This window comes from Brienomyrus brachyistius, chromosome 22 (assembly GCF_023856365.1).
Source record: "Brienomyrus brachyistius isolate T26 chromosome 22, BBRACH_0.4, whole genome shotgun sequence".
Taxonomy (NCBI): Eukaryota; Metazoa; Chordata; class Actinopteri; order Osteoglossiformes; family Mormyridae; genus Brienomyrus; species Brienomyrus brachyistius.
This window is the reverse complement of record NC_064554.1, coordinates 1,345,728-1,370,467: the sequence shown is the minus strand read 5'-3', so window position 1 is coordinate 1,370,467 and position 24,740 is coordinate 1,345,728. Positions and strand designations below refer to the sequence as shown.

General features: G+C 49.3%; 3 long non-coding RNA genes across 6 annotated transcripts; all 3 read left to right on the top strand.

The window, feature by feature from the left end:
- The first annotated feature begins 11 nt into the window (after positions 1-11).
- Positions 12-3,300, top strand: LOC125717883 (uncharacterized). 2 transcript variants are annotated; one of them, XR_007384674.1, is made up of 3 exons: positions 12-1,459; positions 1,913-1,971; positions 2,516-3,300. It is a non-coding gene; the product is annotated as an uncharacterized LOC125717883 (long non-coding RNA). The 2 variants fall into 2 exon arrangements; XR_007384675.1 differs by having other exon boundaries at positions 1,913-2,312.
- Positions 3,301-6,483: 3,183 nt separating this feature from the next.
- Positions 6,484-11,192, top strand: LOC125717882 (uncharacterized). 3 transcript variants are annotated; one of them, XR_007384671.1, is made up of 4 exons: positions 6,484-6,831; positions 7,366-7,543; positions 8,144-8,523; positions 8,700-11,190. It is a non-coding gene; the product is annotated as an uncharacterized LOC125717882 (long non-coding RNA). The 3 variants fall into 3 exon arrangements; XR_007384672.1 differs by having other exon boundaries at positions 6,487-6,831; positions 7,470-7,543; positions 8,700-11,191; XR_007384673.1 differs by having other exon boundaries at positions 6,493-6,610; positions 8,700-11,192.
- Positions 11,193-12,292: 1,100 nt separating this feature from the next.
- LOC125717885 (uncharacterized) lies at positions 12,293-17,233 on the top strand. Its single transcript, XR_007384677.1, has 4 exons — positions 12,293-14,325; positions 14,474-14,673; positions 16,176-16,305; positions 16,680-17,233. It is a non-coding gene; the product is annotated as an uncharacterized LOC125717885 (long non-coding RNA).
- The last annotated feature ends 7,507 nt before the right edge of the window (positions 17,234-24,740 follow it).

Sequence of the window (24,740 nt, the reverse complement as noted above, 5' to 3'; positions counted from 1 at the left end):
AGAAAGCACAAATCCAGACCAAGATTTTGTTTCAGCCAACCAGTTGAGAATAAAGAGTCACATTCACTCAACTGGTTGGTTGAAACAAAATCTTGGTCTGGATTTGTAATTTCTGCACCTGAACTTTCCACTTCTGATCAGTGCCCTCTCAAAATCCATATAACAAGTCACATCCATACTGAACTCCCCCTCCCCCCATAGCCCCCAATACTCTCCTTACACACAGTGCTCCACCCCCTCGCGTGCATTTTTAAATAACAGCAAGGCAGAGGTGCACAACAATTGGAAATGCATATACCCTGTATGAATTTAATAGAACGTATGGATGACGTCCTTGTCGCACTGTCGCTGCTCACGACCCCATTGTGTGTGTGGCTTATGCGCAAATCCTCCGATTTCTTTCCACTGTACTAAAACATGCAACGTAAGTGATTTGGAGTGCCTAAATTGACCATTTGTGTGACTGAGTGTGCACCCTGCAATGGTTCCTTGGTTCCTGCCTTGCACCAGTTGTAATGTTAATATTGTGTTGTATTTTATACACACGCAGGCACACATCGATATACATGATTACTCGATGAATCATCAGATTAGTCATTAGATCATTGATATAATCGCTAGTGACGGTCCTTAAGCATCAGATGGAACGGTGTAGAGCTTGCCGTCACTGGGCTCTGGAGCAGTGAAAATGTTCCGTGGAGTGACAAATCACACTTCTCTGTGCTGAAAGTCTGATGGACAAATCTTGGTTTGCTGGATGCCAGGAGAACGTTACCTGCCTGACTGCACTGTGCCAACTGTAAAGTTTGGTGGAGGAGGGATAATGGTATGGGGTTGTTTTTCAGGGGCTGGGCCCCTTAGTACCACTCTTAATGCTTCAGCATACCAAAATATTTTGGACAATTCTATACTTCCAACCTTGTGGGAACAATTTGAGGAAGGAGGGCCATTTTCTGTTCCAGCATGACTGGTCCATGTTTGGTAAAGGTATGTTTGGTGTGGAAGAACTTGACTGGCCCGCACAGATCCCTGATCTCAACCCCATCGAGCACCTTTTGAAATGAACTGGAATGGAATGTGTGAACCAGGCTTTCACATCCAACATCAGTGCCTGACCTCACAAATGCTCTTCTGGATGAATGGGCAAAAATTCCCACAGACCGAATCCAAAATCTTGTGGAAAGCCTTCCCAGAAAAGAGGCAGCTGTTATAGCTCCAAAGGGGAGACCAGCTCCATATTGATGCCTATGGATTTATAATGGGATGTAATAAAAGTTCCTGTGGGTATAATGGCCAGGTGTCCCAGTACCTTTGTCCATATAGTGTATTATACATGGAATTTATATATGCTATAGACAATTGTATTTTTTAGCTTTAATTACCTGCGTATGCCATTCGAAATGAGCACTACTTTCTCGACAATAAATGGAAATTCATCTTACTTCAATCATAATAAAACGTAAGTTAAAACATTTTTACCATTAATACTGTGGTCATCCTAAGCAGTTTATAAGGGGGATAGTTTTTACTTCCTGCTGTTGCTTGAAATCCTGATGGTTCTGAATGTTCTTAGCAAGGTGGTGATGTGAACTTGAATTTTGTCCATTTGTCCCTCTTCCTGCTTTTTTATCCTGATCAGGATGGGAGGGGAGATGGGGAATGTCAGACAGCACAGGGCATGAGGCTGGGCTGTATGCTAGACTTACTGCCACAATATCACTGGGTGCACAGTGTTACATACAGTAATATGCTCATAAATTGTTTGGTCCCTGATGGAGATAATAGAGCTGCATTGTTTTGCTGTCTGTAAGATTGATGTTTTTTTTTGTTATTTATATGTCTAATAATTTCTGAGATGTTCTATAGGTGTGCTGACTACAAGCATATAATCATTTTCATATTTTCATTTCAGGCAAAACACACAAGAATGACATAATGATCATAAATGAATGGAAGAATTCTGCAAGCAGAGTAAGTCTAAGGAATCCACTGGCAAAGTCTCGAACAGCAAATTAATTCATGCAATACAGTGCAGGCTCCTCATGCTTGCAGGAGATCACCCTTCATGTGCAGGTTTACTGATAAATCCTGTACACAGTGTTTTGAGGTTGAGGGGTAAAGCACTGTCCTTTATTTGTATTTGAGCTGCCTTTCAACATCCAGCACACGTCTGCACTGTGTTGCATGAATTATTTTGCTGTTCAGTAAATCATTTTGCTGAAATTACGTTGGTACGAGACTTTACGAGTGGGTTTCTTAGAGTAAGTAAAGAGTAAAATGGAAACTGTTGGTGATCTGTCATTTGTAAACATGTAAGTTAGTTTTCCTTCTTGTTGCACAGGGTCCAATGTAAAATCGGGTGGGACTTAGCATGTGCTATTGCTCCACTCGTTTTAATCTAATATCTTATTATTTAAACTAGACTAAACTAATGATTGACAGCTCATCTTACTTCTCATCTATTGTGGGTTTTGAGGCTTACGTCTCCCTTCACTGACAAAGCTTCTGTTTACAGACAGAGACTCAAAGGAGCTTCCTGGGCAGGTGAAGAGATACAATGGGTCAGAAATCAAACTAAAAGAACCAAAAGGCTATGCAGTCAGAATCACAGATCTGGATGGAACCGTCTACTGGGGAAGAGATGAGATGCTGGAGAGTTGGAGTGAGCTGTACCTTCCTGAGCCAACGGAGATGGTTGTCATTGGTGCCGTTGATAACTTCCAGTCTTTGGCAGAGGGACTGCAGCTCATCGTGCTGGTAGACAGCCAGGGCGAAGTCTACTTCTATGAGAATGAGGTCCTGCATCTTAGGGCTGGTTTATGCTCCACGTTACTGTGCCATTAGGCATGATGTTGCTACGTAAGTAGTGTTGCTGCTCGTACTTGCATGTGTAGTTTATGTCAATTTGGACGATTAAAAGTTATGTCCAGCAGAGGGCAGTGTGAGAAAACCATCTTGGTTGGCTGCTTTGTTTCTGGTCTTACTTGTTTGTATGAAGTTTGGCATGAAATGTTTTGCATTAGCTCCACAGCAAGTTGCTGATTCTGTGATACTGCTGCGGCATTCTCTTTGTATTCTACCCACTACTCCGCATCATATTGGTACTTGGCTCTGTCATATATCACTTTACTACCTCGTTCAATATTGCATTATATGTTGTTGATATCTTGTAGTAGCTAGTATTTCATATGTAGTATTACAGCAGCATTTTGAGAGAAAAGTCAGATTTTCTGTGATTAAACAGTGCAATATTTATAAAGCAAAAAGGAGTTCAAAATAAATTAATTTCTCACTAACACATCTATGAGTGGTTTTATTTAGTGGAATTATGCCACCTTGAAATGCAAACATGACCTCGGGATGCACAGAAACACAATCTACATTGTTTTACAGCTTTGCTCTTTACTCTTAGCATTAGCTCATCAATAAGGAGCCCCAAGTGGTGTTCTGAGCAACTCCCGGTCACATGGACATTGTCAGGCATCACGGTGAGTGCCCCCCCTACCAGGGTCGTAGTCCAACAGCGGCCTTATTGCACCCAAGGCCCGATGGGTCACCGTGGAAACAGAGGTCCAGAACATGCGGGGGTGTCATTTTATATCAGGGCACATGAAAAAATATTTTCAAGGTATAGTTGTCTCAGTTGCCAGATGATACCACACTTTTTAGAGGAATGTTAATGAGGTTATTAAAGTGATTGTGTCATGCCCGGCTCGTCCGCTCCTCCTGTGTGCCACGCCCCCTGATTCCCCACGTGTTTTCTCCCGATTGTACCCAGCTGTATCTAGTTAAAGTGCTCAGTCCTGTGTATTTCAGTCCATGTCTTACCTGAGTCCGGTGTCTGTCATTGTTGATGTTCGTAGGCGTTTGTTGTTTCCGAGTCCCCTTCCGCTTAATAAATCCCCGTTCATCCCGAATCTGCCTGTCTGCCTACTCCTTGACCGCCTGTACGCACGATCGCCGTTCCGTCTGGCTCAGCGCGTGACAGAATGACAGACCGCAAAAAGAAAGGCACCCGGAGAAGGAAGAGAATACCGGAGGAGATGATCCGCCTGGGAGCCTGTTCGCTCTCCCGGCTATGGATCGCTTCGGAGGACGGGGAGGAGAAGCCCGTCCGATCTCCAGCCCTAGGGCCGACCCCATAGGATTCCTACCCCGTGTGGAGGTACTGGCCTTCGAGTGAGGACGAGGAGGAAGAGCCCTTCCTCTACCCTTACCAGGAGCCGGAGCCGATTCTCTCACTGTCCGTTTTCATGGACATCGCGCCACCTCTCGCCACCACTGGGCGCCAGAGAAGGAGGAGGAGACCGGCGATCGCCTGTCCCGAGGAGCTCCCTCCGTTAACGCCTACGGACCCACAGCTCTCTCCCCCTGCAGTAACCACCCCGGAGGCGCCACCCGCGCCTCACCCAGGGAAGCCGGCAGACTGCGCCTCCCAGTTCTTTGCCCTCCAGGGGTTGTTCTGGAGGATCTGGGAGGAACTGGTCCCTCCAGTAAGTCGGGAGGTAAAAGAGCTTATGGTGCGACTCCAGAGGAGCTTCGCTGCGTTTACTCCCACCTCTGACCAGGAAGAGCTGAAGAGTATGGCAGAGGATGTTCGGCAGCTCCTCCAGCTCCAGAGGGCTGCAGTCCCCGCTTCCGTACAGCCGCCTCTGCCCGCGGATCCCGCTCCCGCCTTCGCCGCCTGCGCAGCCGCCTTCTCCACCTGCGCAGCCGCCCCTTCCGCCTGCAGTAGCCCCAGAGGCGCACCCTCCGTCTGCAGCAGCCCCAGAGGCGCCCCCTCCGTCTGCAGCAGCCCCAGAGGCGCCCCCTCCATCTGCAGCAGCCCCAGAAGCGCCACCTCCACCTGCCGCAGCTCCTACGCCCTTGCCCAGGGTGTTTCTTGTGACTCCCCGAGTGACTTTGATTCCTGGCCCCGTTCCTAATACCGCTCTAAGTCCCTTGGCCCCGGTTCCCGAGGAGGTCCCCAAAGACTCCACCGCAGCTCCTCCCTCTCTGGAGGTGGAGGAGCTGGAATGGTAACCCCGATCCCAGCACCCTGGCGAACTCAACCCCGAACAGGGGGTTCTCTGTCCGTGTCCCGTAAGGGGAGAGGACATAAGCGCCGGACTGGGGTCCCTCCCGCCCTGCCCCCTGGCTCGCCCTCCCTCGCCTGCGCTGGGGCTCGGTTGGCGCCCGCGGGTCCTGGTCCTCCGGATCGGCTGTCGACTGCGGGTTCCCCTCCGGTGCCTCGGCGCCCTACCTCGCTCCCCCCTCCGGTACTTGGTCGGTCACCGGGGGGCTCCCCGACGGCGGCTCCTCGGTCGCCTGCGGGGACCCCACCTTTGGCTTCCCCTCACCTTGCCTTCGCCCAGGTCCCCTTCAGCTCCCTCGTCCCCTTCCCCGGTGCTCCTTCCTGCTCCCTCCCTGGCCCCTCCGCGGGGTAAACGGGACCCGCAGGTGACAGCTGAACAGGAGATGGAGGACTCGAAGGCACCCCCTCGAGCTCCAGCCAAGGCGAGAGAGGGCAAGCCAGGGGGCAGGGCGGGCGGGACCCGGCCCCTGAGCCTATGTCCTCTCCCACTTCGGGACACCGACAGGTGGGATCCCGGCCAGGATCGATCCTACGGAGGAGTCCTCCTCCTGGAGGAGTCCTCCTCCTGGAGGAGTCCATTGGGTCCATGAAGGAGGTCCCCGAGGGGTCCCACTCAAATTCATCCTCTCCCTCCATTAAAGGAGGAGGAACAAAGTTCAGGCAGTCCGGGACCTCGGGTGGAGCGGGAGGCGTGGGCAGCACTGGGACTTCGAGCAGAGCAGGAGGCGTGGGTGGTCTCGGCACAGGAACCACAGGGGGCATGGGCACAGCCTTGCTGGACAGCACGTTAGCTGCCGGGACTGGGATCCGGCTGGGCAGCGATGCAGCGTCCGGGACAGGGACCCCGCAGGAAGACACATCAGCCACCAAGACTGGATCCACTGGGGCCGGTACGTCAGCCTTCGGGTCCAGCAGGTCAGGCACATAGGGCAGGCCCGGTACAACAGGCGAGCCAAACGGGTCAGGAATAGGCAGGTCAGGCAGATCAGAAACAGTGAGGGGGGGCGAAGCATCAACTGCCAGTGCGGGAATTATTTCATCTAATTTTTGACTGTATTTTTACGAAAAGGTTTTGGACTGATGCTGAAAATTTTATACGATTTTTTGTAATGTAGTGTTGAACAATTTTAACATTTTGTTGTACTTTTCAGATGCACTGGACGGAAATGATTTTTGGTGCAACTTTCGATTATATTTGCTACCACATTGAATTTAAGAACAAGAAAGATGATTATAGTATTATCGGTCATATTTATCCTGGCGGTCCCCCTTTGTATGTACAATGTTTGTATGTACTTCAATACAAATGAATTTCAATCGAATAATTAGCGGACGTGAAAAATCAAGACGCAGTGTCAAACGCAATTTTAAACGAGACATGGACTTGTCAGGCAAAGTTTGAGCCACGCGAAGCTCCATATTTGATGTTTCATGATCGCGGCGAAGACAGCGCGCATGCATGTTGCAGATCGGGCAGTGACAGCAGGCTATTGGAGACGAGAACTTTGCTGAAGGCGCGTCCTCGCACCCTAGCAAGTAAAAGGACTCTCGTGTATCGTGTGTGCCTCTGGTCGTGTATTTCATTTATCTAAGTTAGAAATAAATTCGAACGGAAGGTTGACAGCGGCTTTGAAGACCTGAAGATGGAGTTGAAGTTTCGATTTTTCCCCTGTTTTGACTGGCGTACTTGAAATATAGTATGACGAAATGGGGAAAAAACTTGTTTTGATCTTTATGTTTAAATTGCTTCTTTAAAGGTATATTTTCAAGATATAAACAGTATTGTAAGTAATGGACTGTTAGGACGGTGAGCTCCATAGGGTACGATGTCGGACTATGGCGTTTTCCTTGTTATGTTTTGTTCGGTTTCTATAATTCTATACAAATTATGACTTAAACAGTCAACCCTTTCTCGCAGACTTAGCAGCATCATTCTCGAGTTAGTATCGATTTAATAGGTTGAGGGTTTTCAATCTGAAATATACTTTGTGTAGAATCTAGTCTCAGGAAGAGCCCGGGTTTCCCCGTCAGAAGTGAAATTCATCTAAGGCCTATGATGAATTTAGGCTGTTCGGTTATTTGAATAATCGTGTATGTGTCCCTGGTAACTTGACGTTTACAATATTTCGTTAAAACAGCAAACGCACTTTTGTTGTACTAGATGGCATCCAGGGTTACTGTCTTAGTAATGCTGTCTGTCAGGGTAAAAGGTGTTGTACTAAAATGAAAATGTGCTCTATTAATTTAAATTAGGAGAATGATTGTGACGAACATCTGTTTACTTCTTGCAGTCTGAAGAGTTTTGAAATTGCTGGATGAGATGGACGTTGCAGTCAAAAGTAGGCCATGTCTGTTTTGACTACAAGCATCTATCATCTTCATATTTCCATTTTAGACAAAACGTATGGGAGTATGGAAAGAGTAGTGAATATGGTGATCATGAATGTGTGCAAGAATTCTGCGCAATGGGTAAGTAAAGAGTAAGACGGGAATTTTTGCTGTTTTTGTATACATGCAGAATTAGGTAATTCAGGTTCAGAGAGTACAAGTCCAGATCGGGATTTTGATTCAACCAACCAGTTGCGTACTCTGTGACTATAATTCTTAATCCCAAACTGGTTGGTTGAAACAAAATCTTGATCTCATGATGTACCCCTCTATCCACAAAATAACTCTGTATACATGCCAACTAATTTTCAAATGTGGGCTTGTGAAAGTAGAAATTAGAAAGTAGAAAGGCTTCAAAACCAACAACGGATGGAACTTACCATGTGCGGTTACTTCACTCATTTTAACTTAATCTTTATTAGGTTAAACTAGACAGTAATTGACAGCACGTTTCTATGTCTAACCCATTGTGGGTTTTGAAACCTGATTTCTCCTTTCACTCACAAGGCTTCTGTTCACAGATGGGGATTACACAGAGCTAGTGGAGAAATACTTGTTTTAACCTAATATCTAATTATTCAAACTAGACTAAACTAATGATTGACAGCTCATCTTACTTCTCATCTACTGTGGGTTTTGAGGCCTTACTTCTCCCAGCACTGACAAGGCTTCTGTTTACAGACAGAGACTTAAAGGAGCTTCCTGAGCTGGTGAAGAAACACAATGGGTCAGAAATCAAACTAAAAGAACCAAAAGGCTATGCAATCAGAATCACAGATCTGGATGGAACTGTCTACTGGGGAAGAGATGAGATGCTGGAGAGCTGGAGTGAGCTGTACCTTCCTGAGCCAATGGAGATGGTCGTCATTGGTGCCATTGATAACTTCCCGTCTTTGGCAGAGGGACTGCAGCTCATCGTGCTGGTAGACAGCCAGGGCAAAGTCTACTTCTATGAGAATGAGGTCCTGCATCTTATAGCCTGCAGCTTGAATGACTTCTTCAAGGAGGGTGCGACGTCTCCTCCCATTACTAGCTATAAATATGGACAGTACCTGTAACAGGTAATGTGTAATGATATGGAATTTTGTTTTTGAAAACCATCTGTTTCATTAATAATCTTATGAGACAACAGTAGTTTTTTAAAAGCAGAACACTAGATACATTAATGAAATTGTATGTTATGAAAAAATATATAATCGGAGAATGATTGTGATGATGAACTGTTTATTTCTTGCAGTGTGAAGAGGAGTATTTGAGCCTGTCAAAGACGGAGAAAATTAAAGAGGACTTGCAAAACTGTTACGATCTGTTGAATGCGGGTAAGGCGAACGGGCAGGTAAGCAGGCAGAGAGCAGGCAAAGTCGGGCAAACGGGGATTTATATGTTTCCTATCAGGAACAGGAAACATCGGACGCCAATTAACATCAATGACAGACAATGAACTGAGGCAAGACGGGGACTGAAATAGACTAGACAACAGGGTACAGCTGGGTACAATCAGGGAAGCACTCGTGGATAATCAGGGGGGTGTGGCACACACGAGGATCGTACGAGCCGGGCATGACAAGAACAAGGACAAGGATGTAAAAAAAGGCATAGTTCCAAATATCCAAATAGTTGGATTTCCTTTGCCGTTTCTTAATCTTGGGTAGATAGGAGCTTCACAGTTTCTCTTTCACAGCACAGTATCGCTCTAGAGTGTATACTTGTATATTTGAATGAAATGTAAATTTGTTTCTTTTGGTAATTATGCTTGTTGCCATTTATGTATTGCCTGTAAGTTTGCAGAGCGACACTTAGGCCGCTGAGGAAAGAGTGCAGGCTAAAGTGCACAGAACATGTTTTCTTGCTGATAGATGCTAACCGCAGAGTTTCAGTTCAGTTAAAGCTATTTTGAAATAGATGTTGCTAAATCGCATATGCTTGTACGTCTAATCGTTTTGTTCCGCGTAGCAACAGCAGGCATTATTAGAAACGCTCATGTGTTATTGACAATATATGGTATTACTGTATCATGTGACACCTCTACTGCTATGCAAATGGAAGTGCTTAAGAAAAGGTACTGCGAGAGAAGCCCTCCTCCGAAGTCGGCTGAATTGAGTCAAGAGACAAGTCTCTGTGACCGGACTGGGCTTCCCTTCAGTGAGATAAAGAGATCACCAGTGTGGCGTTTTGCTTTGTATCCAGAGACTGGTCACCCAGCAGGGGTTCAACACCTAAGCTGAACCCAGCAGTTTCCCTCTCATTCAGAATGTTATTTCAGTAGGTTTAGTGTTGTGCTGTAGAACTTGCTAGCCATTTAACACCCATCCACAAATCTAACTGCGTGGCTTGGATTGTTTTGTTTTTTAAAAAAATCAAGATCCTTTTTAGATAGATCATTTTCCTTTGTATATCTTTTTGTAGAAATGAGTTGCCTTTTGCTTAATTTTCATGAGTAACCATGCATTCTGTAAATCATTTATGTCAGTGCACCTGATCAATGAGGAAATGCTTGATGGTAAAAAATTCAGCATTAAATAGAAACCTTGAGATGGAATTCTTGCAAAAAGAAATATGAGACTTCATTTTTGTGTGGTTTTTCATTAAAATTCCAAGCATTTTTGTATTTTAATGTATAACATATTGGTGCAGTGGTTAGCACTGTTGCCTCACACCTCTGGGACCCGGGTTCGAGTCTCCGCCTGTGTTACATGTGTGTGGAGTTTGCATGTTCTTCCCATGTCGTCGTGGGGTTTCCTCCGGGTACTCCGGTTTCCCCCCACAGTCCAAAAACATGCTGAGGCTAATTGGAGTTGCTAAATTGCCCGTAGGTGTGCATGTGTGAGTGACTGGTGTGTGAGTGTGCCCTGCAATGGGCTGGCCCCCCATCCTGGGTTGTTCCCTGCCTCGTGCCCATTGCTTCCGGTATAGGCTCCGGACCCCCCGCGACCCAGTAGGATAAGCGGTTTGGAAAATGGATGGATGGATGGATGTATATTATATATAATGTGTGTTATATTTCATATTGTCATGCCCTGCTCGTCGGCTCCTCCTGTGTGCCACGCCCCCTGCTTACCCACGTGTGTTTCCCGGATTGTACCCAGCTGTGTCTGCTTATTTTCAATCAGTCCTGTGTATTTCAGTCCGTGTCTTACCCGAGTCCTTGGTCCGTCATTGATGTTGTCAATGTCTGTTTCCCGTCCTGCTCCGGTTTCCCCGAATAAACCCCCGTTTTCCCGTATCCCGCTTGCCTGCCTGCTCCTTCCGCACGATCGCCGCTCTGCCCGCGATCACCTGTGACAGAATGACGGACCGCAACAAGGCTGAATACATCTCCGAGGAGGAGTACTTCCGCCTCGGAGAACAGGTGGTTTTCTGGAGATCCCAACCCGGTATCTCGGAAGATCTACCTGCGTGGAGCCTCGTCCTCCGGTGCGAGAAGACCCTCGGGGAGCTAGCCCTCGACCTAGAAGCCCGCTTGGCCGAGGAGCTGCGCGAGGGCGGATAGCTCAGCTCCGGACCAAGCGCTCAGTCGCTCCCAGCGAGCGGGGACCAGTCCTTCCGCCGTCTGCATTGGCGGACGTAGCTCCACCTCCCGCCGCTACCAAGAGCCGGAGGAGCAGACGGAAGGAACCGGCGATCGCCCCGACGATCGCCTTAAGGGCATGTGCCCTCATCCCGGCGGCCCTCCCGGAGGAGGATCGGGATGTCTCCCCAATCGCCCGGATGGTCCCTAGCTCTGCTAAGCTGTCTCCCCAGGCAGCCTCTCCTGTCCGGAGAGCACCGGTCCCGGCTACGCCGTCGGAACGGCCGCCGCCGCCCGCGGACCCCGCTCCCGTGCGGCCGCCGCCGCCCGCGCAGCCGCCTTCGCTGCCGCCCACGCAGCCGCCTTCGCTGCCCCCTTCGCCTGCTGCAGCTCCCGGGCAGGCGCCCCCACTGCAGCGACCTGCAGCTCCCGGGCAGGCGCCCCCACTGCAGCGACCTGCAGCTCCCGGGCAGGCGCCCCCACTGCAGCGACCTGCAGCTCCCGGGCAGGCGCCCCCACTGCAGCCCGCTCCAGTTCCTGACCGCGCTCCTTTTCCTGACCGCGCTCCAGTTCCTGACCGCGCTCCTGTTCCTGACCGCGCTCCAGTTCCTGACCGCGCTCCAGCAGCTCCCGAGGCGCCCCCTCCGCCTGCAGCAGCTCCCGAGGCGCCCCCTCCGCCTGCAGCAGCTCCCGAGGCGCCCCCTCCACCTGCAGCAGCTCCCGAGGCGCCCCGAGTGACTTTACTTCCTGGCCCCGTTCCTACTCCCGCTCCAAGTCCGTTGGCCCCGGTTCCCGAGGAGGTCCCCGAAGACTCCACCGCAGCTCCTCCCTCTCTGGAGGTGGAGGATCTGGAATGGGACCCCTCGGGGACAGAACTTGTGACCCCTTGTCCCTCGCCCTGGCGACGTCGACCCCGACCTAGGTTCGGCCTGTCTGTGTCCCGCAGGGGAAGGGGACACAGACGCAGGCCTGGGGTCCCGCCCGCCCTGCCCCCTGGCTCGCCCTGCCTCGCCTGCGCTGGGGCTCGGTTGGCGCCTGCGGGTCCTGGCCCTCCGGGTCGGCTGTTGCCTGCGGGTCCCCCTCCGGTGCCTCGTCGCCCTGCCTCGCTCCCCCCCTCCAGTGCCTGGTCGGTCGCCTGGGGGCTCCCCAACGGCGGCTCCTCGGTTGCCTGCGGGGCCCCTACCTGCGGCTCGTCGGAGGACGTCGCCGCCTGCGGCGGCTCCCCCCCTCGCCTTGGCTTCGCCCTGGCCCCTTCCAGCTCCCTCGTCCCCTTCCCCGGTGCTCCCTCCTGCTCCCTCCCTGGCCCCTCCGCGGGTCCCTCGCCCTGTCTCCTCGGCCCCTTCTCGGTCCCCTCCGGCTCCGGCCTCCCGGCCGCCTGCGGCCCCTCCGGCTGCCGCCCGTCGCCCGCTGGGGCTCCCACGGGCTCCCCTTTGTTCCCCCGCCTTCTCTCCCTTCTCTCCTGCCCTGGTCCCTCCTTCGTTTGCTTCCCCTTTCTTGGTCCCGCCTGTCTCTGCTCCCCCTCGCTTTGTTCCTCCCGTCTCTGCTCCTCGTCTTCCTCTGTTCCCTTCGTTCGCTCCTGGTCCTTTTGTTCCTCCTGTTCCCGCTGTGTCTCCCTTCCTGATCTGTCTCTCTGCCTTCCCGTCCCTTTGCCAGCTCCTGTCTCACGTCCTGTCGCTTGCCCTGTTTTGTGCCTCGGTCCTGTTTCCCGTCTCTCGTTGAGGGTTCTGTTTTTTTTTTGCTCCAGGTCCCGGTTCCCGTGTCCCGTCTGTCGCCTCCTCCCAGGCGCGCCCGGTGCAGCGCGCCTTTGGGGGGGGGTTCTGTCATGCCCTGCTCGTCGGCTCCTCCTGTGTGCCACGCCCCCTGCTTACCCACGTGTGTTTCCCGGATTGTACCCAGCTGTGTCTGCTTATTTTCAATCAGTCCTGTGTATTTCAGTCCGTGTCTTATCCGAGTCCTTGGTCCGTCATTGATGTTGTCAATGTCTGTTTCCCGTCCTGCTCCGGTTTCCCCGAATAAACCCCCGTTTTCCCGTATCCCGCTTGCCTGCCTGCTCCTTCCGCACGATCGCCGCTCTGCCCGCGATCACCTGTGACAGAATGAAATCTCAGTCCCATCCAGCATTCAACAGTCATAGGGGCGCAACTACTCACTTTTTGGGGGGTATGCAACAACAATTTTGGCTGGAGGATTCGCTTATCTTGACATTCTCCCGAGCAACTGTAAATAGCCCCTTGTGTTATTGTAAATGCACTTGTTGTAATTCCCTATTGTTGTTTGCCTTTGTCTTGTGTGAACCATGTCCAATCTTTGTATGTCCTTAAATTACCCACCATATATGTACCTGACAGTAGTGATGTAGCCGCCTAAGCAGTTCAGCGTCTGACCATTTTTGGTTTGGTACTTGTTCCAGGTTTGTGTTAATTCTTTTAAAGACTATAATATAAAGGCATATTTTCCATCTTAATAGAGTTTTCTTGTCTTTTGCCGACATCATTCTGCCTCAATCTGCCAGTAATTACAATGTTCTGCCATTAAAAGAATACACCAGCAGGCATTTACAATGTGTGGTTGGCAACCCAGGGACACAAAATGAATAACTATGCTCATCAAATAACTACTACTGTCTTTGCATATAGGGCACCCCAAACCACTTGTGACAAAGCCACACCCCCTTCAGGTTACCCTCTTCACTTATGCTGCCTATATCTAGCCACTGGACCCTACAAGACGTACACAAACAATAGATATATAAATTAAATGCAGCTCAACCACCTCAATAGATAGTTGACACGAGTGTTTATTTGATTAAACAAGTTAAATGAGTATGAGAACAGTAATTTGGCAAAGCCCGTCTCTTGGTCGTTAGTTCCATCGACTCTGAAGCCGACATATCTGGCTGGGCGACCAGGAAGGAGGCGAAGGAGCCAATGGTTATGGAGGGGAGGAGATTAAGCTTAATACACTCAAAATGGATATTCTGATGATTCTTTTGATTGTATCAACGTAGCCGTTTACCTGATGCCTCGGCCAGACATATTATATTTATATTTTATAGAGCAGTAATATATGGGTCACTCTCCATTTGGAGTAGGAAACCATGTCATAGGGGTGGCTGGGCTGAAAATCATGTTTAAAACATTAGCCACAGCTCCAAGAGTCAGCATGTACTTTCGCACAAGTGGTGCTTGATTAAATAACATGTTTCTTTCAAGATTTGTTTGATTTTTCTAATTTTATCATGTTTCGGATTTCAGTGAATCAGCTCATTACACAACCAAATTTCAACATTTGGCAAATATTTGAGAAACTGCTTACTTCAAGTCATCATGGCGGAAGCACCTGAAAGAGCTGCTAGGTGAGTTCATACTTTTACATGTAATAAATGTATTGATAATTGTATCTCGTGCAACACATAATATCTTCATATCACTGGTGTTATTCACTGTAAGGGCTGGGTAATTTTTGTCAAAATAATCCCATTTATCTTTCATATGTTACGGCAGGGCATGATGAAGGAGGGACGATCCATGGAGTGACTCAACAAACAGGGTTTATTAAACAAAACAGAACAGAAAACAAAGTGACCATAAGGGGTCAAAATATAGCGAACAAAATAAGAACTAACGCTAAAACTACTAAGACATGGGAACCAAGCAAGAAGAATAACACTAATGACAGGAACTAACAGAGTAGCAACCACAAGGTAACAATTGAACACAATGACTAAGTAATGAGCACAGGCACTTAAATACGCAAGCTAACAAGGACTACATGAGGGACAGGTGCAGACCAAGACAATTAACCAAACACTAGGGTTGGGAACTAGACACCGGTGAGAGTTATAACAAATACTTAAGGCTTCAAACACTAAAAGAAACCAGGATAACTTAAGGCTTACAAAACTGGGGTGCAAGCAGGAATGAGACAAATTTACAAAGCAAGGAACCAAGCAGAGATACACAAGAGGAATAATACAAGAAGCAAAAAAGAGAAGTATACACAAACATGGTGAGGCCAACTTCGAACCTGGGAAGATGGATGGTGGCTGCCTGCATAGTCTATTAACCCAAACAGCAACCAGGAGAACAAGGAAACACTAGGAGCTACCAATCTGGGAAATGACAGGGACTTAGATGACCAGCAACACCTGCTGGCCAAACAATGAAATGACACTTGGACCAAGGCAAGGCTGAGACCAATTCTGACATCCATCCTTTTTCCAAACCGCTTATCCTACTGGGTCGCGGGGGGTCCAGAGCCTATCCCGGAAGCAACCCAGGATGGGGGGCCAGCCCATCGCAGGGCACACTCACACATGCACACCTACGGGCAATTTAGTAACTCCAATTAGCCTCAGCATGTTTTTGGACTGTGGGGGGAAACCCCACAATGACATGGGGCCTGTAACCCAGGCGGAGACTCGAACCTGGGTCCCAGAGGTGTGAGGCAACAGTGCTAACCACTGCACCACCATGTCGCCCCCAATCCTGACATCATATCATTGATTTCAAATAGTTGCCAAGGTCATCTTACCCCCCCATGGTTCAGGCATTGAAAATCTTTCAAAATGCCACTGGAGTTACATGACATACATAACGTTAGCTGGCAAGCTAGTGAAATTCACAGCCTTGCTGTTGTTTCGCGTGAACCCTGTTTGTAGTGACTCCCCCCCCCCCCCTCCATGGTTCAGCATGCATGATGTGAACCGCGGATTAATTGCAAAGTTTAAGTTGAGATAGTGTGAAATTGTTTTACTGCCGCTGTCATTTCTTTTTCCCCAAGTTAAAATAATTTCTCACAACAAATGAGAATACCCCCCTTATGTACAAGGCTGAAACTGGCTCCTTATGTGGATTTTCCGGTCTACCTTATTCAACACCTTGTAGAATTGAAAATCAATCTAAGCTGTGGTATAAAATATCATCGTTTATTTCATTAAGAGGTGTTATATTAGGTCACTGCCGTTAAAGATCAGTTATAATAAGGTGTTTGCTGTTTTTGATGAAATATTGTTAATGAACAAAAACATTCCATTTGTTAATTAAAATGTTCTGTTTTTTATTTGAGTATGACAATATGTATGAATTGTAATAAACTACTGGTTGATAGCAAAACAATAGTTTGCCTTACTGACTTTAGAATTCACAAGACCTTATCTCAGACATTGGCCTATGGTTACCATTATGTACTATGATTTTTTTCAAGGAATATACAGGAGATTGAGGCTAAAATGAGGGAGACCCTAGTGGCTAGTGCCGAAGTGTTTATCATAACAGCTCAGAATTTCATTTTCTCAAACATGGACACTGCTAGGGGACAATGCTACTTTAAAGAGGTGAGTCACCTCCTGATATTGTAATTTTAGCAATTTACCACAGAACCCTTTAATTGCTAAAATGATTTATTAATACCTCATCTTAAGCTAAAGCTGTTCAATAATTTAGTTGTATATTTTATTTGCACATGCTTCTATTAAATGTGATGATGCCAATTTTGTGCTTTAACTGAATTATACCACTGAATCTAAACTTAAGCAAATGAAATTTGAAATTATTAAATAATTCAGTTTTTTTCCTAGTTAGTGAGCGGGGATTGAATCATGTAGGTAGATTAAAGTTTAAGTATCAGTGTGCTTTGTTGTTACTGGGGCTGTCTGCCCCAAGCCAGATGTAATGGTCATCTTCTGTTTATCTGCCAAATTCTGCACAGCATCTTCTTCATTTGCTACATTTTCAGAAAAGCCATTGATCCAAAGGAAATTCTAGGTGAACCGCTTAAGTCAGCACTGGCTGAAATGTACCCAGATATTTTCAAATCGTACAAATCCCAGCTGCCCCATAGACCCCCTTTCTCAGTACTGTTGAAAGTGGTAAGTGATCTGGAATAATCTCTGACTTACTCCTATACAATCTTTGGCACATTAACAGTTCTTAAGGAAACATGCCTTTTTTGTTAGCATGATCTGCTTTAAGGAACAAAGGTGAAATTATATTTTATTATGAAAAATAACTTTTAATTTCATACCAACTCAAATTGCTTTTTAGGTTTTGTTCTCTATATATGTAAAGGAATAACATATGATTAAACTGCATATTAAGAGTGCTCACTGGCCACATTTAGTATGTGGTTGTATTATACTGTTAACTGGCAAGTTTAACATCTCAGTCAAAACAAGTGAACTCAAGTGAACAAGTGAACCAGTAAAATTGATTTTCTTTACTTTGGAAATGGATAATAATTATAATAATAGTAATAATAATAATAATCATGGCGGCATGGTGGTGCAGTGGTTAGCACTGTTGCCTCACACCTCTGGGACCCGGGTTCGAATCTCCGCCTGGGTCACATGTGTGTGGAGTTTGCATGTTCTCCCCATGTCGTCGTGGGGTTTCCTCCGGGTACTCCGGTTTCCCCCCACAGTCCAAAAACATGTTGAGGCTAATTGGACTTGCTAAATTGCCTGTAGGACTGCATGTGAGAGTGAATGGTGTGTGAGTGTGCCCTGCGATGGGCTGGCCCCCCATCCTGGGTTGTTCCCAGCCTCGTGCCCATTGCTTTCGGGATAGGCTCCGGACCCCCCGCGACCCAATAGGATAAGCGGTTTGGAAAATGGATGGATGGATGGATAATAATCATCATCATCTATTGGTAAGTGAGAAATGTATTATACAGAAAAGTATGTTTTTTATGTTTCATATCTTCCCAAGGTTGTTGAAACAACAGGGGACCAAAGTGTTACTGCTATTCTGGAAGTGCTGCAGAACCTCAATGATGACATGATCATTCGCAGAAGTGAGGGTAGATCCTGTGGAAATGACTTTTGTTTTGGGGCGACTGTCGTGAGCTTCTCCTATTTTTTTGTGCCAAGAAATATTCCCAAATGTTACGTTTTCAACACCACCCACAGCAGGCCAAAAAAAGGCACCAAAAGACCAGTCCTTTAATTATGGCAATTGTGCTGAATGTGAGGCAGTAAGTAATCTTCTGAATGGAGAGACCAGGGTTAATGAGCTAACGCAGGATCTCAATACAGATATGAAGCATATTCTAAAGGAGTTGCGCAAAGGCCGAGAAGAACAACTGAGAGGGCATCTGCAAAGTGCCAAAGTTGTCGTAAAAAAAGACAGATTTTATAATCCACAATAGGCCATAATGTGCCAGTAGTGATACACTGTGCAGTAGTGATCAAAATTAAACCTTTTATTTTGTGATGTGTGATGTTTTCACTAATGAAATTTGATTTAAATTTTTGATTTAAATATATCTCACCTATTCAAGTTGTAATAACTTTCAATTTGGATAAGCAGTGACTTTGTAAATTACAAAAATGTCAGTCATTCTCTAATTTTGATCGCCACTATAACTCCCCAAACTCCTAGGAAGTCACTGATTATTTTTAATAATTATATTCCTGGGTTCTAATTTCAAGTACCGGTTATTTTTTTTCTTTATTTTCATTTCTTTCATTTCTACGATAAGTGGTTTGGAAAATGGATGGATGGATGGATGGATGGGGGTCAGCCCATCGCAGGGCTCACTCACACACCATTTACTCACACATACACTCCTACGGGCAATTTAGCAACTCCAATTAGCCTCAGCATGTTTTTGGACTGTGGGGAGAAACCAGAGTACCTGGAGGAGTACCACCATGCCGCCTCTGTATGAACTATATACATTTAAAAAAAATAAAATAATAAAATGCAGTTTCTTTTTTAACGGGAGGAAAACATGAAGGCTGATGCTCCCAGTATGCTTAAAATGTACCCAAAATATCAGTCAAATATCAATGTATGCATATTCATTGTCATGCCCGGCTCGTCCGCTCCTCCTGTGTGCCACGCCCCCTAATTACCCACGTGTGATTTCCTGATCCTGCCCAGTCGTGTCTTGTTTCCTGCTGCCTTGTTCCGTGTATTTAAGTCCTGGTCTCCCCAGTTTGCTTTGTCTGTCATTGATGTTAGTTGGCGTTCCATGTCTCCTGCTCCCCGTTCCCCGATTAAACCCCCGTTTTCCCGTATCCCGCTTGTCTGCCTGCTCCTTCCGCACGATCGCCGCTCTCTGCTCGCGATCGCTGCCCACGACCCGTGACAGAATGACAGACCCAACAAAGAAAAGGAGACGCAGGGGAAGGCGAATCCCGGAAGCGCCGCCTCTTTATCTGGGCGCCTGCTCGCTCTCCAGCCCCGGGCTCCCTCAGGAGGAAGAGGAGCTCGTCCTAGGTCCCGACCTGGGACTGTACGGTCTGGGTCCCTGCTCCGTGGCCAGGCTCTGGGCTCCAAGTGAGGATGAAGAGGACGAGTCCTTCGTCTTCCCAGACCTGGAGCCCCTCCCCACGGAACTGCTGCCGCCCCTCGAGCGGTGTGATTACCGGCCCGAGCGGCTGGCTAACCGAGGTGTCAGAGCGATGAGGGACGTTATTCCCCGGGTACCCCGCGCTCTGATAAGGGCTACTTCTGCCCTACCCGCGCCGGACGTATCAGTTCCACCTCCCGCGGCAGCCACCCCGGAGGCGTATCCCTCGCCTCTCCCAGGGAAGACGGCAGCCCTCGCCAATCAATTCTTCGCCCTCCAGGGGCTGTTCTGGAGGGCGTTAGCGGAGGTGGCACCTCCAGTGAGCGACGAGGTAGAAGCGCTCACTGTCCGTCTGAGAAGGGGCTTCGACACGTTTACTCCCGCCTCCGAGCGGGAGGACCTCGACCGGCTGGCAGGGGACCTCAAACAGCTTCTCCAGCTACAGAGAGCCTCTGTTTCCCCGTCGGAGCAGCCGACTCTGACGGCGGACCCCGCTCCCGTGCAGCCGCCATTGCCGGCGGACCCCGCTCCCGTGCAGCCGCCATTGCCGGCGGACCCCGCTCCCGTGCAGCCGCCATTGCCGGCGGACCCCGCTCCCGTGCAGCCGCCATTGCCGGCGGACCCCGCTCCCGTGCAGCCGCCATTGCCGGCGGACCCCGCTCCCGTGCAGCCGCCATTGCCGCCTTCGCCGCTGCCGCCGCCTGCGCAGCCGCCTTCGCCGCTGCCGCCGCCTGCGCAGCCGCCTTCGCCGCTGCCGCCGCCTGCGCAGCCGCCTTCGCCGCTGCCGCCGCCTGCGCAGCCGCCTTCGCCGCCTGCTGCAGCTCCCGGGCAGGCGCCCCCACTGCAGCCGCCTGCTGCAGCTCCCGGGCAGGCGCCCCCACTGCAGCCGCCTGCTGCAGCTCCCGGGCAGGCGCCCCCACTGCAGCCGCCTGCTGCAGCTCCCGGGCAGGCGCCCCCACTGCAGCCGCCTGCTGCAGCTCCCGGGCAGGCGCCCCCACTGCAGCCACCTGCTGCAGCTCCCGGGCAGGCGCCCCCACTGCAGCCACCTGCTGCAGCTCCCGGGCAGGCGCCCCCACTGCAGCCACCTGCAGCTCCTGTCAGCGCTCCTGTTCCTGACCGCGCTCCTGTTCCTGTCAGCGCTCCAGTTCCTGACCGCACTCCAGTTCCTGCAGAGGCGCCCCCTCTGCAGCCGCCTGCTGCAGCTCCCGGGCAGGCGCCCCCTCTGCAGCCGCCTGCTGCAGCTCCCGGGCAGGCGCCCCCACTGCAGCCAGCTCCTGTTCCTGACCGCGCTCCTGTTCCTGACCGCGCTCCTGTTCCTGACCGCGCTCCTGTCCCTGCAGAGGCGCCCCCACTGCAGCCACTTGCTGCAGCTCCCGGGCAGGCGCCCCCACTGCAGTCACCTGCAGCTCCTGTCAGCGCTCCAGTTCCTGACCGCGCTGCAGCAGCTCCCGAGGCGCCCCTTGTGACAGTTTCTCCCTCGCCCCGGCGAACTCGACCCCAACCTGGGGTCATGTCTGTGTCCCGTAAAGGGAGGGGACACAGACGCAGGGCTGGGGTCCCGCCCGCCCTGCCCCCTGGCTCGCCCTGCCTCGCCTGCGCTGGGGCTCGGTTGGCGCCTGCGGGTCCTGGCCCTCCGGGTCGGCTGTCGCCTGCGGGTCCCTCTCCGGTGCCTCGTCGCCCTGCCTCGCTCCCCTCTCCGGGTCCTGGTCGGTCGCCTGGGGGTTCTCCGACGGCGGCTCCTCGGTCGCCTGCGGGGCCCCTACCTCCGGCCCTCCCCCGGACATCGCCGCCTGCTGCGGCTCCCCCCTCCTCCGTGCCTTCGCCCTGGCCCCTTCCAGCTCCCTCGTCCCCTTCCCTGGTGCTCCCTCCTGCTCCCTCCCTGGCCCCTCCGCGGGTCCCTCGCCCTGTCTCCTCTGCCCCTTCTCGGTCCCCTCCGGCTCCGGCCTCCCGGCCGCCTGCGGCCCCTCCGGCTGCCTCCCGTCGCCCGCTGGGGCTCCCACGGGCTCCCCTTAGTTCCCCCGCCTTCTCTCCCTTCTTTCCTGTCTCTGTCCCGCCTGTCTTTGTTCCTCCTCCTGCCTTTGTCCCGCCGTCCTCTGTTCCTGGTCCCTTTGTTCTGCCCCGCTCTGTTCCTGGTTTCCCGTCGTTCCCTCCCGTCACTCCCGCTCCTTGTGTTCCGCCTGTTCCCTCTGTTTCTCCCTTCCTGATCTGTCTGTCTGCCTTCCCATCCCTTTGTCAGCTCCTGTCGCACGTCTTGTCCCTGGCTTTGTTTTGTGCTTCGGTCCTGTTCCCCGTCGTGCGTTGATTCTGTTCTTGTTTTTCAGGTTTTGGTTCCCTGGTCTCGTCCCGTCCTTCGCCTCCTCCTGGGCGCGCCCGGTGTAGCGCGCCTTTGGGGGGGGGTTCTGTCATGCCCGGCTCGTCCGCTCCTCCTGTGTGCCACGCCCCCTAATTACCCACGTGTGATTTCCTGATCCTGCCCAGTCGTGTCTTGTTTCCTGCTGCCTTGTTCCGTGTATTTAAGTCCTGGTCTCCCCAGTTTGCTTTGTCTGTCATTGATGTTAGTTGGCGTTCCATGTCTCCTGCTCCCCGTTCCCCGATTAAACCCCCGTTTTCCCGTATCCCGCTTGTCTGCCTGCTCCTTCCGCACGATCGCCGCTCTCTGCTCGCGATCGCTGCCCACGACCCGTGACATTCATACTGTGGAATGTGAGCTGCTGGGTTAGGATGGGAGAGAGGCATTATGGGATTGCTGTCAATGTCATGCTAATGATCATGTATTGCAATATGATAGATTGTGCTAATGCAGAAGATTTTGTGTGCATAAGGGACATATAAGCTTAAAATAACAGTAGTAGCAGGAGTATGAACCCTACGGATATAGATTCAATAGGGGAGGGGCTCTGTGACAAACCTCAAGCAAGATGAGGAAAGTCAAACAGTACAGATTGTGCTGTGATAAGAAAGGTACATTTTAGGGGGGTTTAAATCACGTGATGATCATGGAGTGGAGTGAACAGGGGTAACCGGTCATAACTGGTATAGTTGTTTTTCTTTTTATTGCAAGACATGTGTCTCTTTAAGTAGCAACAAATTATAATTGGCATACCTCTTGAAGTAATAACCAATCACAATTGATGAGCTTTTTGATAGGTGATTTGTTTTTTAGAGAAGTAGCCAATCATAATGTCAATATGCTTTTTAGGGAAGCTTGCAAAAGGTATATAAACTATTGTTTTTGTTCTTTCGTTGTGTCACTTTTGCTTCTTTCCTGTCTATTAAAGAAACTTCACCTTATGATGTCTCTACTTGAAGTATTTTTAAGAAGTTTAACAAGTATTCTCAGTAAGGAACAAGGGGTGTTCGATTAGTAATAAAAGTAGTGAGGTTGTTATCTTCCACAATACAACAACCAGAGTTCATGTTTAATACTGTAATCTAGGGGTCTCCAACCCCGGTCCTTGAGAGCTACTATCCAGTAGGTTTTCTACCCTACCTGGCTTCTGATGAGCTACACCTGTTCCTGGTATTTGCCTGAGAGCAGGTGTAGCTCATCGGAAGCCAGGTAGGATAGAAAATCTACTGGATAGTAGCTCTTCAGGACTGGAGTTGGAGACCCCTGCTGTAATCTATTTGATAAAGTTTAAGTGTGTTTATCAGGTTTCACGAGTATACATTAAAAAAATAGTTTTGATTATTTAATGTGATTTTTATATAATAGGGTGGTGATGGTGCAGGGGTTAGCACTGCTGTTTCACAGCAAGGAGGTCCTGGGTTTGGTCCTAGGTCCTTTCTGTGTGGAGCTCGCACACTTTCCCTGTTTTTGCCAGGGCCTCCGGTTTCTTCTCACAGTCCAAAAGTGTGCAGGAGAGGTTGATTGGTGAGTCTAATTTGGCCCTGTGAGCATGTGCGCTCTGCGGCGTGTCGGTTCCTGCCTGCACCCACTGTTCCAGGGATAGGATCTGGTCCCCCCCACGACCCCAGTTGGGTTTCAGAAAATGGATGGGTGGATTTTTTGGGTACTGATTGAAAAAATTAACATTTTTCACCATCACGTAATGTTTTTCTCAAAACACAGTTCTATGTGTCTTACTGGGCCAGCAGTCACTTCCCATATTTTGGGTATCTTTCAAAGAAATGGACTCATTCAAAGAAAAGTTTTTTGGTAACAGTAAAGATGAGAGATGAGAGATGAGAGATGAGAACCCTTTATTGCTGTTGCAATACATCATGTCACTAGTCATAAGTACCAGCGAAAAAACTGGCCATCAACCCGACCATACATATACACAAACATCACAGTAGGGGGAGACAGGCCGGGAGACAGGGGCAACCAGAGAGAAGATAAGAAAGAGAATAACATGAGGAGAGAGGAGGAGAATAAAAACACAGCCCCCAGACTGTACTCCAGTGGGGAGGACATTGTAGGAACCGAAAAAAAAAACACCTCAGTAGCATAAGCACATGGTCACTACATCTTATAACATAAAATGACACGAATTGCAACAGGTGAGGGAAATGGGGAGGTGGAGGCAGTCCAGCAGAGACAAACAGCCATCCGGTCCTGCAGCCACGGGGGCGCTGGTCACAGACCCGCCTGTTCACGCTGGGGGTATGAAGCGGCGAAGGCGTGGGATGGGGGGAGGGTGCGGTGAGTCCTTGGGATTGGGGGAGAGGAATGCAAGAGAGTCTCACTGCCTTGTTCTTCTGGGGGAGAAAGAATTATAAATAAATTGCAAAAAACAAGTACTAAGGAACTGGGTTGCAACATGAGCCTCAAGATCTACTGTCTGGATTCACATTTGGAATTATTCCCTGAAAATCTTGGGAGTGGCGAGAGCAAGGTGAAGGATTACATCAGGACATCAAGGACATGGAAAGAAGGTACCTTGCTGCCATGTAAACGCTATGATATCATAATCAAATCAATCCCTACTTAGGCCGGTCTCGAGGTAATCGTGTAATCAGAGGTATTACTGAAATCCAGTCTGATCCCCTTTGTTACGAACTACAGTTGCATTTGTATTAGCACATATTTAGAATAATGTACCTTAAATGGCAGTGTCCTGTAACACCTGTCACCAGTGCTTGCAGCCATGCTCTACCACACCTGAATATTAGCCAACAAATCTTTTGTCTGACTTTTATTTAAATGAACTTGGCTTGTGTTTTGACCCTACTCTAGGACTGTATTTTATGCTTCTTTGTCCTTCTTAAAATATTAAACCTGCTTGTTCTGTGCTTGGACATCTGATCCCTATTGTTACAGAGCCTGAGACTGGGGCAAATTGGACAAAAACGTCCAAGACATGAAGAATATATGTTCCTCAATGCAAACGCACCCTCAATTATAACTCACAGCACACAGTTTAACAAACAGCCACCAGGGGGAGATATCTGACTACATCTTGAAATAAGATTTCTAATGTAACGAAAACAGTCCATTTTACATTGAACAATTCCCGTGTTTAACAAATAGTT